The 17313-nt window shown below is 41.9% G+C and overlaps 1 protein-coding gene across 3 annotated transcripts in view; it reads left to right on the top strand.

The window, feature by feature from the left end:
- SLC45A1 (solute carrier family 45 member 1) overlaps positions 1-17313 on the top strand; it is a 581272-nt gene that overhangs the window by 67924 nt on the left and 496035 nt on the right. The gene's annotated exons all lie outside the window — the stretch shown is intronic.

The following is a 17313-nucleotide window of genomic DNA, read 5'->3' as shown; positions in this document are numbered from 1 at the left end:
CACCTGAAGGCAATCTGCTGCCTCCCTCTCTGATCATGGGAAAGTGAAATCCACACTGATCTCTAAGGTTTCTCTGGATTGTAGGGCTAGGACTGCTGCATAGGAATAGCCAGGTAATGATAACTGCCACCTGGTGCATTATGGGATATGTAGTTTGTGAAATGAAATCAGGAAGTACCAAAGTCTTGCAAACGTACAGTAAAGCCAACATTATGAATAGGTATTGTCCAGGGAGGATTATGGTGATGAATGAGTCCCAAATAGTCCACAATAGGTGTCAATTGGTTCTCCAGTGGCACAGTCATGACACTTGAGACCTTCTATTTGTTGTGCTTTGGGAGGTGGCAATCCATCTTTTTTCACACAAAATAAGTACAGGTCGGGTTTACTAAGTGAGTAGGATAAGTGGCTATTTGATAACCTATTAAGCCCCCCAACCATAGCTAACTGGCCCCTGTTTGATGTATTTTTTGCAATCCATCTTTGACAGAGAAAACAATTGGTTGCAGCTCCATCAAGATCTCGTCTTTCTCAAAAGTGGTTGTGACATTTTTTCACTTCACTTTCTTTTCTTACCTGATGTTATCCCTAGGAATGAAGAGGGATCACTTTTGGCCTTTGCCGACATTTCAGCAGACTGAGGGATATTTTCATGGGACGTAACAGACAGTTCCTCTAGGCTTGCAATATATCTGCTACTGCATCCCCTTTTCCTCTTTTCCTTGTACATTTTTATTTTTTAGATGTTCCTTTTGTCATTGTCCACTTTGACCTGTTGCTTTGGTTCCAATGGGGTTTCTAGTATTTAGGTTTTCCTGTTGGGATCCAATTATTTGACCAATGCTCTCAGCCGCTTGTGTTACCTATCGCTCCAATTGAGAAATCTTTTCTCCATCCTCTTGACCGCAGAGTGGTCCTTCGTCATATCTCTGTTCCCCCTTGGAACATAATTGTCTGTTCGTGGGGTGTAGTCTTGGTAATTTGGGATATACCATGCTGGAACCAAGGAAAAGAGGAAAGGTCTCTTGGTAATTGGTTCAAGGAGGAGGTAATTGGTTTCTTTCTTGAGGGAAAATCTGTTTTGGATTTCCCTGCGAACCTGATCCTGAGTTCTTATAATCTCTCTCTCTGGAGGAGATATTTGAAGCCCAAGATAGACCTCAAACCTAAGTACTGAGGACTAATATAATTCTCTGGTTTCATTGGATTAGTATTTTGCATTCCAGGTGGAGCACTACTTGGTTGGCTTTGAACATGTCTTCTCTGCCTGTTAATATATTTAACAGCCAAGGTCTAAGTGTTTGACCCCCATCGCTCTACTTCCAACAGAGGGGTACCCTTCGTCTCAACAGTCCTAATGGCAGCTGGTGCAGACATCTGTTTATGGTTCATTTCTTTGTTTTCGGGAGTTGCTGGGTTATGTACTTCATAAATCATTGTACCTTAGGTGACAATCCATTTGAGTGATCTTGAATCATCAAAATCGCAGACTGAGCCACAACATATTTTGGAAGGGTGTGGAAGAAGGTCATTTTAAAGTTACAACTTTCCTTCTCAACATGTCAAGGAATTTGGGCAAATGCACACTTGAGATCTTTAGCAAATCCACTATGTTATTGATGCTCAGCACACACTAAATCACAGGCTGCCTTTTGGGCTTCTAGGGGGTTCCTATCAGTTGAACAATATTCTATAATGACCACCTTGTAACGGGGCCATTTAGCACGATTTTGGCCTTCCAGTTTGGCAAAGAAACAAGAAAGCTCTGAAGAAAAGGTCAATTTTATGTATTCAATATTGTTTTTGCCATTTTCCAGTCCAAATGATGCCATCAGCTATGCATGCAATTCTAAATATTCCCAAAACAGAATGGTATGCATTTTCTGTGATAAAGGACAATACAACTTTTTATGACCTAATCTGTTTCACAAAATGTCAGTTGTGGTTTTCTTGTTCTATGTCTTCTTTCTTGAGTCTAGTTTCCCTCATCAGAGTCAAAGCCACTAGTGAACCCTCTCCCTGCTTAAATATGTCTCTGTCTGTCCAGAAATCTGTAGCAAGGGTCATGGAGTCTTCTCTTCTCACTTTTCTCCATTGCTCTTCTTGTTTGTGGGCATCAAATCTTCTCTGGTGGTTGGATAATATGGTGCTTCTTCATGTTGTTGCTCAAAATGAGTGTGTCCTTTTCTGCAGGTTTCTGAGTTTCCCTCATATTTCCTGGTGTAGAAAGTGTTTTTTTAATGCCCTTTCTGTGTTGCATTCCTTGTTTCTCAAGGTTATCCATATAGGGTAAATGGTGTGTAATTATTTTTATCTCAACTCATTTTGATACATTTATTCTCTAATTCGCTGTTAGGAAGTACTTTTATCTCCTCTTCAGTCCATTCCCTATGTACTAAGAGGGTCACCCCCCCCCCGCTCTCACTTAAAGGTCCAGATATTTTGCTGAATTCCCCAGTGAACTCAGCTCTTCCTGGTGTTCTGGGTTTCTTTGGGAAGGGGAAATGGTGAATGCGGCACCCCCTATGTATAGCTATACCGGACCCGCTAGTATTTCTCATGGAAGATCTAGGTAGTACAATGATAGTCTCATGAATATGATGAAGTCTTCCTTCGTCCAGGAAATGTAATTGCCCCTGAATTTTAGCTACTGGCTGCGAAATCAACTTAGTTTCTTTAATTTGTTGTCTTAATTTACCCTTTGTATATATTTCAATTATCAATTGTTGTTTGCATTGTACTAGCTGTTTCCTAGATATAATTAGACTTGCCTGACTAGACTTTGTTCTGGAGTAAAGTAATTCCTATGCATTTTGTAACTCTTTCTGAAAGGCACATTTTTCTTGCTGACAATCATGTATTTAATTTACTGTCTCTTGCTTTATAGAGTGCCAGCTAGCTAACTCTTTCTTCAGTTGTTCAATTTGCAACAAGATCCTTCTTTACCTTTTCTGGCTTGTCTCTGTAATGCTTATGGGAAAAGGCGAGCTAAAACAACATGGTGCTGGTGCGCAGCCATCTTGGACATTCACCTCCCATCACCGCAATGAAAGCTGACGTTTTTCATGGGCTCAGTAAAGTAAACGTGCATCTCGTCAGTGAAGGCAAGGCAAGGTCACATAAATATTTTTACTGAGTTGACTTACGGTAGAGAATAGTTATTGTATTGTCCGCTGAAGGACAAGCCAGAGTCGGAGTGCTCAGCAGGTGCATTGATAAGGGGTCCTGCAAATTAATGCGAGGCGAGGAGAGGGAATCTGGGTTTTTCCACTTCTGGCTGTTTTTTTTCCACTCTTTGCTCCTTTTAATTGTAATCTGCTATTCGGCCAAGAGCAGTCACAACTGAGAAGGGCGGGGACTTTCCCCATAAAGAGAAGAAGTTTTTCCTCTGTGGAAGAGTGTTAGAATTTGGTCCCCCGGGTGATGCAGTCTCGCTGAGAGGGAGGACGCTCCGCTCAAGATCCCGTTAACACGAGTGAAACTCTCTGCCTACCTGCTTTGGGACTAAGCAGTGTTGCTGGTGGCTGAGACGAAGGTGTCTTCTTCAACTATGATAACGGTGATGATTTCTCTTTGTGTCTATATTTAATCTACTGTATATGTCTGTGTGATGTGTATATATGCAAGAGGTGAATAAAGGGCCTATAACAAGCCATTTACATTTTTTCTATACATATTGGTCTAAGTGTGATTTTTATTTCCTGTCTGAGTCTAATAACTGGTTTTGTCAGGGGCCGGGGAAACGTAAGTCTGAGGTTCCCCCTACGTGTCCAAGCAAAAACAAAACAATATCACATTACCTTCGTTTTCTTGATAACTATTAAGAAGATGCCTTACTCTGATCACCTTGTGCCTATGATTGTGTAAAGTGTAAGGTAAATAGGTTTATTTCTTGAATAAAAGTGTCTTTATTATGGGCTAACTGGGCTCTCTGCTAATTGATTATTTTTATCTTGGGTTGTAAATGATCAAATTCAGCTTGGGAAGCCACATCCTTGATGATTATTTCAAATCTGTTTCCGGCTTTCTTTTAGTAGCATAACTGTGGTTGCACTGTCATCTAATAATGCTTTGGAGTAAGTGGTCTTATCATTTAATTTACTCTTTAATTTGTCATGTGTCTGTAAACACTGACTATGGGCATCATTAATATTCATATTTTCCCATATCTACACAGCACATGGTCTAGGGCCATTTTTATATCAACCACTGCCTCTTGAGACACTTTACACTCGATATCTGATCACAAATCACAATCAATAACAACTGATTATTAATCTATAAACACATAAACCATCTGCCTGAATTGATGACTGCTCCTATATTTTGAGAAAAGGACCTAGGTAGTACTCGTCATTAATACCCAATGGGGTCATGGCATCCAATTTATGTTTCCAATACAATTCTCTTTGTGCCAAACGTTTAGCCAAATCTCCACCTCTTGGTAAGGGGTGCATTACTTCCAGGATGATGCATCTTAATTGTGATATATTGTGTCTGTTTTCCTTAAAGTGTCTAAAAACAGGTGATTTTATGTTGGTTGTTCGCATGTTGAACTTCTGCTCAGTCCAACGTTCTTTAGCTCTACGGGTGGTCTTACCAACATAATACTTGCCACATCAAAACGTGACGCCGCTATAACATGTTCTGCTTTTATTCCCCTTTTTGGTAGTCTCTAATTCTTCTTGAGGCAATCTATCTCCCGCCAGTTCTCTGTGAGTTTCACCACTGTAAAAAAAGAGATGGTTCCCGAGTCTTTCTTGACTCGTGGTGCCTTCTATGTTGCTCCGCTGACGAAGGAGTTTATTTCTTAGAAACTCTTAATTGAAATGACTTTCTTTGTCATGATGGTGATGAAGGAGATTCCTCCTGAGAGATTGTTGCTTGTTCTGACTGTGTCATCACTGTGATGAAGGAGAGGACTCCTGCTTGATACTTTATTCTCTGTCACCACAGTGACGAAGGAGATCACTCCCGAAACACTCTTGTTTGACACAGCCTCGGATCTGTCCCTGAGCGCACCCGGTCTTACCGCCGTTCCCGTTACCTGCTTCTGCTTGGGGATACGGCTCTAGTTCTTCCCAGGGTTGCGGGCCAAAGGCCATGTCCACTGCGCATGTTGCCCCAATATGTTTCTTTTGAACCCACTTTACGCCTTCTGCTCTGGCCAGTGAGCACAGCCTTCAGCTGTGCCCACAGAGTCTTTTAAAACACTGAAGGGCCACTAGACATGGCCTTCGGCCATATCCACTGTACATGTTCCCCCCCCAATATGTTTCTTTTGGAACCACTCAGTGTCCACGACCTTTGGCCATGGCCAATACACATGTCTTTTGGGCCCACTAGCCAGGGCCATTGCCCACTGTAGGCACCTGCTGCCCGCAAATAACCACGGTTATCTTTAAACATGGTGAAAAAATTAATTCTTCCCTGCCCTCCCAGGCACTCGCCAAGTGCCCCCACCCATTAGCATGCTCCCCCACCCCCATTAACTACCTTTTCCCTCCTTGGCCCTCTCCCATTCCTCCCCAACATTCATGGGGCCTCATTACATGTTTGGCGGTAGTCTTGCCGGTAAAACGGGCAGGCTGCTGCCAAACCTGCACATTTTTCCAACCCCTGGCCATGGGGAAATACAGGGCCATTACAACCCTGGCGGACCCTGTATTTCCCCATTGCCAGGGGCCGGAAACTTTTACTCCCCATTCCCATTTTAGCCCCTTAGGGCTCAATGGGAATGGGGAGGCTGGGAGCACCAGCACCATTCAGAATGGTGCTGGTGCTACCGGCAGTGTCTGCTCACGGGTGCCGGTACGCCCACCAGGTCAGACCTGGTGGGTGGGAAGGCACCCGGGAGCCGAACTCGTAGTTTGCCGGTCCGGTAACAACGGTACCAGCAAGCTTACCAATACCGTTGTTACCGGACCAGCAAACTTGTAATGAGGCCTGTGGTTTCGTGTGACACACTTATATTGCTGATCAGGTTTTCTTTTATAACCTGTTTTTTCTTTCTTGTGCCTCCACCCAGCTGTAGAGAAGCACTTTCTACAGCAGCATCCTTTTCACACCAGCCTTCACGGGCCAAAACATGACATGACTAATTGGCCTTGTAGGAGCACAATGCTGAGGATGTGACCAAAAGCCTGATTAATTTTCTAGATGCAATCATCCAGTGGGTGACTATCTGTGTTTCCTGCCCCAGGCTTGGGCTTGGCTGGGCATGGTGGGCAGCAGCCTTAGTGCAGATGGACATGCAGTCGACTATGTCTAAAACAAACTGGCCTTCAGTAGGTTTGCACATGCTATGACTGACACTACCTCATCCCTTATTGCCTCTCTAAGGTTTCTTTGGGGGTGCTCTAGCCATGCCCACTATACATGGTGCACCAATAGGCTTCATTGGGGCCCACTAGCCATGGCCTTGGGCACAGAGATCCAGAGAGAGCTTTGAACTAGCCATGCCCGCAGGGTTTCCCCGGTGTTCCCCCGATAATGCTAGAAAATCCCAAACTATTCCCTGTCCTCATAGGCACTCACCAAGTGCCCCCCTGCTCTTTCCACAGTCCTTCAACTGTCCTCACTTGCTTTTGTCTTCCCTGGCCCTCTGCTGGCCATTACCCCCTATCAATGTTTGGTTAGTGTAGCGCATTTTTGTTCTGCAAAGTAGACTTGAAATGCGATTGCTGAATTTCAGGGGGGGGGGGTTTTGCATTGAATTTGATCACCTTAACTCTCTTTTAACAAAATATTGCGTTACTGAATTTCAAGGGTTTTTCTATACCTTAGTTTCCTCAAGGTGCACTAGTAAGGGCCTTCGGCCACGGCCACTGCGCTGCACTGCCTTCAACCATGGCCAGTGGCCAAGCCCGAACATGTACCATAGTTTCTTGAGGTCTCACTACCTATGACCTTTGGCCATGGCCTCTGTGCATGCTGCACCAATATCTTTCTTATGGCCCCTTAGACATGGCCACTGGCGATGTCTAGTATTTACTTTGCTGCCAAATGCCCAGTAGATGTAGGCCATGCAAATGTTAAACCTTTTTGTTCTAACTCCTTATTACTGTGATAATTTCACAGTAATAATTTACAATAACATAAATTCCTACGGTAGAGTAGCGGTTCGTCGATTTCCACAATAATGGGAAAAATTGCTCAGAATGAAAAAGTATTCCATGTCCTCACAGGCGCTCATCATGTGTCCCCCTTCTTTTTCCCAGGTCGCATCACTCCACAAATTGCTTTTTCCCTCTCTAGCCCTCTCCCATTACCGCCTATCAGTCACAGATTTGTGTAACATCCATTTTATTCTGAGCGCATCTTCCAGCGATGCCTCTGTAATCGCGTAAGATTCCCGCGATCTTCCCCTGATAAACCAAATATGTTCTAATCATATCTGGCTCCCTAATCCACCCCCAAATACCTTACATCACATGGTGTCTTCTTTCCCACTCCCATCCTCTAGCCCGATGTGATTGCTATTATTTTGTTAATTGTATAGCGCCTACAGCCAGGCCATCTAACTGCTTTGGTTCGAAACAATCAGTGGTCCCATAGGAGTAACTACAAAAACAGAAGAATGTTGACTCTTTTTGAAGTTGGGAACGTTATTGGACTCTGTGAGGTCAAAGGGGAGTTCATTCCAAAGTTTGATGGCATCCATTTTCCTCCTCCAAAGAGCGTTTTGAGTTATTTCGTTTGCAGCTTCTCCTGGTAATATGGCGGTAATCATTTGCATCAAGCAAAAAAAGAAAGTCGGGTTATCATTTCTGAAAAGCCTCTCTGTTGCAAAGCACCAAGGCTGATATATATAAAGGTTTTAAGGCACATCGGGGGCACTCCCATGTCTCTGTTGAATATTTTAAAAACTACTGGATGGATTTACCCCAAACCAATCAAGGATATAAAGTCAATGCTTTGTGCCCAAATTGTAGTCTGGCAAGCTGTTTTCGCGAGGTGGCTGTTCAAAAACGGCACTTTTTCTCTGTCGCAAATTAATGCGAGTAGGCTGAAAACAGTGTCTTTATGTTTTCTTAATAACTTTTTCATTTTCTAACCATTTTGTTGCCAATATGTCCAGTTTGGGGGGGAGGGCTTGACAAACCTTTGTTTTAGAAAATGTCATCCAAATCCCTCCAGCAAGACAAAAGTTATTAGCCTCTCTCAACCTCTCAGCTGCAAAGCACCAAGACCGATAAATGTTTTAAGGTGCAGGGGGGTACACTGTTCTCTGTTGAATATTTGAAAAACTACTGGATGGATTTAGTAGTAAAGGAAATTAAGTCTATGCTTTGTGCCCAAGTTGTATCTTATTTCGTCCAAATCTGTCCAGTGGTTTTCACTCTACGGCTGTTCAAAAACTATACTTTTTCTCTATGGGAAAATGAATGGGATGAAAATTGTGAAACTGTGCTGTTACTTTTTCATTTTATAACACTATGTTCCCAAAATTTGCAGTTTGGGTTCGGGGACCCCTGCCAAGCTTCTTGTTTTCAAATTTTCATCCAAGTCCATCCATCAAATCAAAAGGTATTAGCAAGAGAATTTTGAGGAAAAATGGCTGCTTTTTCATTTCTGAAATGCTTCTCAGCCTCTCTGCTGCAAAGCACCAAAGAGATATAGCTATAGTTTTGGGAGAAAGGGCCCCCCTTTTCCATCAAATATTTTAAAACCTACTGGATGCAATAACTCCAGACTCCTCCCAGAAATCGAGTCAACGCTTCGTGCCCAAGTTGTTTCATACCTGGTGCAATTCCATCAAGCCCTTTACTGTGCGCGTAAGCAAAAACTGGACTAGGCCAAAACAGTGTTTTTTTATTTTCTTAATAACTTTTTTATTGTTGAACAGATCTTTCCCAAAATGTCCAGTGGGGCCTATGAGTACAATTTTGCTTGCAAAATGTCAGCCAAATCCATCATACGAGTCAAAAGTTAGTAGCAATTCTTTTTTTGGGTTTCTTATTCAATACTCAACTTAACTATAGTGTGGCGACCGCCGCACCACTATAATCTACGTATGTATTCATTATCTACATATTTATTCATTATATATATATCTATATATCGAATTGGAGAGAGGAAATGGTGAACCGCACTCCCGCGGGCCAGGCGTTAAAAACGCACTCCAAAATTCCAGACAAAGCTCACAAAGACACTGCCTAGAATACAGGTGTCTTTAATGTTTTTAAAAAATAAAAATGCATTGTACAAGGTAATTTACAACACATAAGCAGCAACAGACAGACAGACAAAAGCAGGATGCCATGGTACACAGCCTGCAAAACAACGCGTTTCGCGCTAACTCAGCGCTTGATCACGTAAGGGGAGGAGGGATTAAACGGTACATATAAACATGAAGAAGGCAGTCCTCCAACTATGTCTGTGACATTGCAAAATAAAGGATATATGAGGAAATGAAGGTGGCCATTATGGAAGGGAGTCAAAATGCAAGGAAAGAAATAGTGCAGATAATATAAGCACTAAAGCAAACCCCTATCAAGACATAAAAGAGAGAAAGGGAAGGACTGGACTGCCAACTAACTGCCCAGTGCAGAAATTAGTCAGTAGGTATGTTAAGAAATGTAACCTCAAATTGCAAGCACCCAATGATGTTACAACATAAAGCATGCAATCTTGTTATTAAATCAAATGTAGAAAAAATAAGTATACATAATTGATGAATCGAGCAGATGTGATCACAAATATAGCAAAAATTGCATCAATAACAATGTACATACATATAAAGCAGCCCACTCCCCTATATTAGCAATTCAATGGTATAAGAATAACAATTATTCAAAGTTAAAACCATCAAAGCATATAAAGGATAAAACCAGAACCGCAATATGTATATTAAAACCGCAAAGATAATAATAAAACCTCATCATATATATCCACCAGTTGAACTGTTCCCATTCATAAAACATGGAGAAGCCAGCCGGAATTTCTGCCGTGATGGTCAATAAGAACGGCTAATACAACACTACATGTCCGAAAGTGCAAGTGCAGAGGAGTTACCCAACTAAAGTGCATGGATAGCAGCCAGACAACAGTGTGTCTATCCAACCTCAAAATAGTGAGGCTGTACTAAAGTGCAAGTGCATCAGCAGCAAGCAAACATTTTCAATGGTCCAATGCCACTAACAGAAATGTTCAAGGACATGCAGTTTTTTTTTAAAAAAAGCCCCAAATGACCCCACGTAAATAGATCATAGAATAAGGCTGGCAAAACCAATGTACAGGAATGAGCAGGAATCACAGACACAAGGAAAACTGCATATACGCCTCAAAGTGAGGAAAACATAACATGATGTGTACCACTCCCCATATATTGCAAAATATACAGCTAAATCATAAATCAAACGAAATAAGGAAAGGGATGGAAAATATAAATAGACTAGTCAGTCCAAACTTAAAAGAACCCCCCTGCAGGAACACAAGATCCAAGACCAAAGTGGACATAAACATGAAGGAACAAGAAGCCGTAAAGAAGCCAAATCAAAACCAAAGTGGCAAGAGGAAAATCGCATATGTGTATGAAGAGCAGATAATCAAGCAAATGAAAATCAAAAATCAGAATGTCAAGTGCCCAGAAAAGTATACAACTCCTCGTCAACATTATGTCGTTTGGGATACTTGGTATCGAGATCCAGAATAAATCTGGTTTCAAGTTGTCTCAATTTCACACTCGGTCACCTCCCCTAGGATGCTGAGGTACATGTGCCACTGCAAAGAAAGTTAACATTTTCAAATTATTATCATGTTCGGATTTGAAGTGCTTAGCCATTGGGTATGCCAGGTCAGAGTTCTTAATGGCTCTTAGATGTTGCAAAATTCTGAGTTTCAGTTTACATGTCGTACTTCCGACATACCATCTCAAGCAAGGGCATGAAAGCACATACACAACAAAAGTCGTGTCACAATTGATAGCAAATTTGATCTTTTGCTGAGTTTTCGTGACTGGATGAACAAATGATTTCTGTACTGTGGCATGGGCACATGCTTTGCACTTCATACATTTAGTAAACCCCAATGGAGAAACTGGAAGCCACGTGGTAGAGGACTGATTCTTGCCACCTGGAAGTAGAAAACTAGACACAAGTTTATATATATATATATATATATATATATATATATATACGGTAGTGGCTGTGAAGTTATGGTTAAGTTCTAATCCCGCAGGAAGAGCACTTTTTGGGTGGCTTATAACTTCGCTCTCCCTGGACAAATCCACACCAAACTTTGCAAAAAAAAGTATATGGCCCACTTTGAATCTTTTTGCAGTTTGGTGAGGTTTGGTCCAGGGGGGGAAAAGTTATAGGGGGGTCCCAGACTTCTTTTTTTCCCATAGACTGAATGGGGAAAAAGCTTTGCTCACACCTACAGCCCAAACCGCTGGATGGATTTTCAACAAATGTGCGGCAGGAGCAACGGCTTGGTCCTGAAAGAATGCTTTTGTAAATTTGGTGAAAATCCGTCTGGTAGTTTTTTTTTAAAACGACCAAAAAGTATGTCACAAAAAATGTGTGATATCTATGTCCGCTCCGCGGACACACTTCCCTGTTCGCTCCGCGGGCAGGACACCGATTGGCTAATCGGCTCGCGTCATGTCTGCGGACATGCGACGTGTCCCCTGATTGGATGGTGAAGAGCGTGAAGTGCGTCAGATATCTGGAAACGCCCGCCTTCTTGGATACCTGCTTGGTGTCTGCGGACATCGCGGTATAAACATATTAAAAAACACAACATTGCACTTGTCAAACTTATCAAATAATCTCTGGGGAGGTGAGGGGTGATGAGGATGGGATGGAATATGGCTGCAAGAAGCAAAAAACGGGTGTTTTTATGTCGCGAAAGTGCAAACAGTTAGGATATTCATGAACAGTCCTGTGCAGGACCGGAAGAAGTGGTTGATTGACTTACAATTTATGTTTACAAGTCCACCATTTACGTTTCTGCCTCACCATCTGTGTTGTCACTGAAATAATGCAATCAACTTGAAAATTAGTGAAGGTTGCAGGCTAAAAGCACTGTGCACAGAAGTGATACAGTAACCACTGCTAAGGGTTAAGGAATCTTTGCAATGACAGAATGCACCCTACTCCAACATTGAAGTAGAGGGTACACAAAAACGAGTCAAAGTGTTTCTAGCAATAGCCCCATGTGGGATTGTTGCTTCTGCAGTCTGCAACGCCAACCTTACCTTGTGGTATTACTGAGTAATACTACATTCCGAATGCCCGTTCTTCTATAGTTTATATGGTTGCCCAATATTTATTAATATTAAATAGAAGTAATTTCAGGTTACTTTACACTCTTAATTAAAACGCTTGATGTTTATAAATTGATGTGTTTGTGCTACACCCAGAGCGCGGCAAAGAAAGGGCTATTCATGTCTGTGTTAAAATGTAATTAAAGTAATAATGGAGTCAGACTGGCGCCCCCTACAGTCGGCACCACAGGCAGCCACCGGCAGTGCCTGATGCAAAGACCGCCCTGCACGTGAATGCGAATTACAGTTCTCATGGATGCGGTGAGGCAAGTTGTTGCAAAGTTACAATGTATTTTGATTCTGAGTGAAGGTCACCAGCTTTGAATTTTTGTTTGCGAGCTCAGGAAGCCCACGCATCAGACACACAGTATAAGGTTCAATTGTTTTTTGACCTTGAGAGAAAGGGAGCATTATGAAAGAAATTGAATGAAGGAGGGTTGTTATAATGTAAGATATGATAAGGTTATGTATTCAAAAAGTGGACTAAGGAACATGTAAATTCAGTTTATGAAACATTGTAGGTGGGAACGGAGTCTGCCTTATGGTCTGAGTTACACCAAGAGAATGGAAATGGTGAATGTAATGTAAGTTTAATTTTGGATGATTTTATACTCGAACGAGCATCAACTTATCATTATCTGAGCATTTGTGGGTTACATTGTACTTGTTTGTTCTGTGTGGCATATTACAATGAAAGGCAAGTATAACCTTTGTGTGTAATGTTGTTTTTACCATCCAGATAGGCAGGCCAGTAATGATATGCATGTAGACCACTACTCAGTTCTCCCAGGTTCAACGCTAATATTTCATTAAAATGCCATGTATGAGCACATAGAATTGTATTGTCAGCTTTCATATCCCGTTTAGAGTTGATCATACTACATAGCAATGTTCTTGGAAGCAAGTTGTAATAAGGATCGGCTAGTGAGACATATTTCTATTATGTTTCCGAAACAGGTACATTTTGCCATTTTGCGATTGAAATAGATTCCAGATGCCAAGTGACAGATTTTTTAATTGGCAGCTCCAGCTACTTGTGAACAACTGGATATGTGTGACAGTTTTGTGAGACGATCGGCAAGGGCAGATATATATGCCCTTACGCTGTACTAACGATTAGGAGCAACATAACATCCTTTACGGTGGTCTAGCCTCAATTTGATGCACAAGCCCTGGAATTCACTGTGTGACCCAAGCGCTTCTTTTTTCCAAAACGAACACCTTGTGTACGCAAAAAGAACAACACGTGACACACGATAAACATTTTGGATCGCAAGCGAAGAAAGAAATTTGAAATTTGATTGAATATGGCAATAGTCGGATGTTGTCGGAGCGTTTAATGTGAAATAAAAGTGCTTTACAAATTGTACAGTCTTGTTGTTTCTTTTTAAAGTATGGTTTAATATTCCGAATTGTGCCATGCTGTGTTGTGAGAAGTTGTGTGTTGATTTTCGGGTTCTGCGTCACGTCACGTAGGTGATGACTGGGCGCGTTTGGGTACGCTGTTCAGGAACGTCACAGAGAAAGGCGGACAATATCACTAGGTTTGGTGATGTGAGGCCCAGGGGCGGGGCATATGATTTAGTGCCGTCAGGGCAGTTCACCTTAGGCCAGTGGTCTTCAAATTTATTTGGCCGGGACCCCCTGAGAAAAATTTGGGCAGGTCGGGACCCCCCAGAAATGCCAAATGGACAGTATATATTCCGCTACGTCACCTGCTCCCATCACAGTGGACCCTAAGTGAATTACTGTAAGAACATATTTCAAGTATAAGTCTACAAATATAGTACCTTTTGAATTTTTAGTTCCTGTTACTGGCCTAGATATATCAGTAAAGGAAAAAAGAGTGAGCCAGGCATCTGATGTCATCAGTGATGTCATCAATGACATTTGTGATGTCATCTTTGATGTCCTGGTGTTAGTCTTAGCAGTGCACAGTGGTGGGACGAGTTATGGTTGCTTACCTTACCATAACTAGCGAATTTCAGGGGGTTTTCGGTTTTACTTTGAAACATAACGTCCCTTTAACAAAGTTATTTTACTGAATATATATATATATATATATATATATATATATATATATATATATATAGTACTAAGGAAGCTGGTGTACTGTTCTTACTATGTGAGAAGAAAAATAGGCACAGAACTTCATGCACAGCGAGTGACTTCAGTAGCATTGTGCCTAGCGGTTGAGGCATTTGTGCACCTGTTTGCCTGATCCAGGTGTAGCAAGTCCCATATGAACCAGGCAGCTTACGCACGTAGTAGTTGGCATGGTGGTTGTCAGAGGCGAGAAGGAGCGAGTGTGTACCACCAACAGTAGGCGATGCTTAGGCATAGTGTACCTGAATTTACGCTGTGTTTCCTGCACAGATAAGTAGCATTTATATGGCACTAGAGCAGCGTAGTTAAAGGAATTAGAGCAAACACAATAGAAATGCAAACAAATGAAAGCAGCATTGTGGACCTGACAAACATGTAGATAAAGGACACATGCACTTGTGAAAACTATTTAATTGGAGAGGAAAATACCTAACTCACCTAACACAGGAATTAGTAAACACAAAAAGAAGTCTTAAAAGTGGAACTGATAATAGAGAGTTTAAGCATAGTTAAAGAAACTGTATGGAGATGCATAAACTGTATTATATAGAGAAGCAAATTTGACTGAAATGTAGGAGCAGTGCAGGAAAGTTGATGTGCGAAACATGCCTGAACATCCACTACAATAGTAACATCTCCTCAAGCCAATATATGAGGAGGCACAGGTAAGTCTAGATATATTTGGACAGGAAATCAGGAATAATTACAGCTGAGCTAGCAAGGAGAACTGACAAGCATATTATTTCCATTTCTATAAGTCTTCAAGTAAGAAGAGAGCGGAGAGCCTCTGTTGTTTTGTTTGTTTCATCCACATCCCCTTTCCCATCGCGGTCACCTGAAACCAGCAGTTGTGAAATACCCTGGGAGATGAGCACCTCATGGGAGACACATTGGACTCATTACAAGTTTGCCAGTATCCTGGTGAGAATTCTGAACGGATACTGGCAAACTGTATTACCGTGTCCGGCACTCGGTCCAGTGGAATGTCCATTGGATTACGAGTGCCGAAGAAACAGTGTTAATCCCAATTGATGGAGTTCAGTAGGAATTCATGGGGGATTAGCCTGTTGTATAGGCGCCGGCATTTCAGTGCCTATAATACATGCTCTTTTTGCAGTGGGGTGGTGGAATGACTTAGCTGGCGGTAATTCCAGCCACCCCATAACCAAACTATGGTAACCTGCTGCTAAACAGAATTATTGGTATGTTAATGCTGCACTGGCAAACTGGTAATGAGGCCCTGATGATGCAGCAATTATGATTTGGACAGAGACTGTGATAGGTTCCCTTTACATACTCATACCCACGAGAGTCTTCCCCATTTTATTTTGCCATGTCTTAAGGGACTGTTTAAACTGTGGGTAAGCAACCCCCTTGGGAATTCTGATCAACTGGGCAGAAATATGTCTTTCCATTATAATTTCTAATCACAAGAACGTTCTTTATTTAAGACATCCTTCAGGTTTCAGTAGCTGCAAGCATAACAGAGATTCAAATTTGTGACAGTATTAATAATTCATCCATAATATAATATCCTTTGATATTCTTTTGATCAGGCCGCTTTACTAAATTCAAATGTAGTCTTTGTTCTTTAATCACGCAAAGGGTTCAAAAGTTGGAGACAATAATGTTTTTAATTGTTTTGTCATTTTAAATACACTTTGGGCCTCATTACAAGTCAGCCGGTCTGGAAACAACAGTGGCGGTAAATCCGCTGCCACCGTTGTTTCCGGACCGGCTGATTCTGAGTCCTGCAGGCAGGAGGTGTCACTCCCGCCAGGTCTGACCTGGCGGGAGCAACACCACCCGCCTGCAGGCAGACATGGAAACACCGGCTCTGTCATAGACAGAACCGGTGTTTCCATGGTCCCCATCCCCATGGAGTCCTACGGGACTCCATGGGAATGGGGATTTACAGAATTCCGCCTCCGGCAATCACAGAGGCAGAATGGTATTACGGGTCTGGCGGCAGCCTGCCGGTTTTCACGGCACAGCTACCGCCGGACTCGTAATGAGGCCCTTTGTTTCCAATGATTGTAACTTTCATGTTTAGTTTGAGTTTTGAAATAAACAGAACTGAATGCTCAACAGATATCGCATAAACAAAGACTGCGTGTAATAGCACGCTTTTCACAAAACAGGCAAATAATGGATTTGTATTTATTGCCCTGCTAGGTCAAGGTTTATGGATGTATGTGTACATTTCTTCTTCTGAGGTAGCCATTACTAGTTGTCATGCATCCTAAACTCATACCCTGCTCTCCTCATAGAATATGTAGGTCCACTGATTGGAGCTAATTCCAATATTTGTCTTCCAGTTAGCTGTATTTATGTGGTATTTTTAAACAGGGCCTTTTGTTTGGAGTGCACACAGTTTTGCCTATTTCATCTCTGTTAACAAGTTAGTTATTGATTAATGGAGAAGTCTGTTTTACAGAAATTTGACCTCTGCACTCTGCCCTTGCTAAACACATCCCAGTTTTAAAGAGAATTCAGCTAAATCGAACATTTCAAAGTTATATGTAGAAAGGAAAACATGTGCTGTGCAGTTCTGGTAATGACAATGTATTAACGTTTAGGCCTTATCAACAGATTTAACTTAATCTTTATAATTTATAATGCATTTGATCATCTTCCACGATATTAATTACAATATTATTGCTGGCCTTGCAGATCCTTTCCAGTGCAGGCAGCGGAATATTGGAACAAGCTGCCCTCCACCCTTCGGCTAGAGGAAAATTACGAGACTTTCAGGAAACTACTGAAAACTCACTTGTTCCAATGAGTTACTTTACCCGATAAAACAGTCCACTGGTACCTTCATTAATTGGGTGTAGTCTGTTCGTCTGCTGTTGTTTCTTTAAATTTTTTATGTTTTCTGTTTTTTTGTGTTTCTGCGCCGTGATGCCCGTGGGCTTCCGGCGCGATACGAGCAT

This window comes from Ambystoma mexicanum, chromosome 8 (genome assembly GCF_040938575.1).
Source record: "Ambystoma mexicanum isolate Mex_15411 chromosome 8, UKY_AmexF1_1, whole genome shotgun sequence".
NCBI lineage: Eukaryota > Metazoa > Chordata > Amphibia > Caudata > Ambystomatidae > Ambystoma > Ambystoma mexicanum.
Note: the sequence above shows the minus strand (reverse complement) of the source record. Positions and strands in the feature narration are given on the sequence as shown.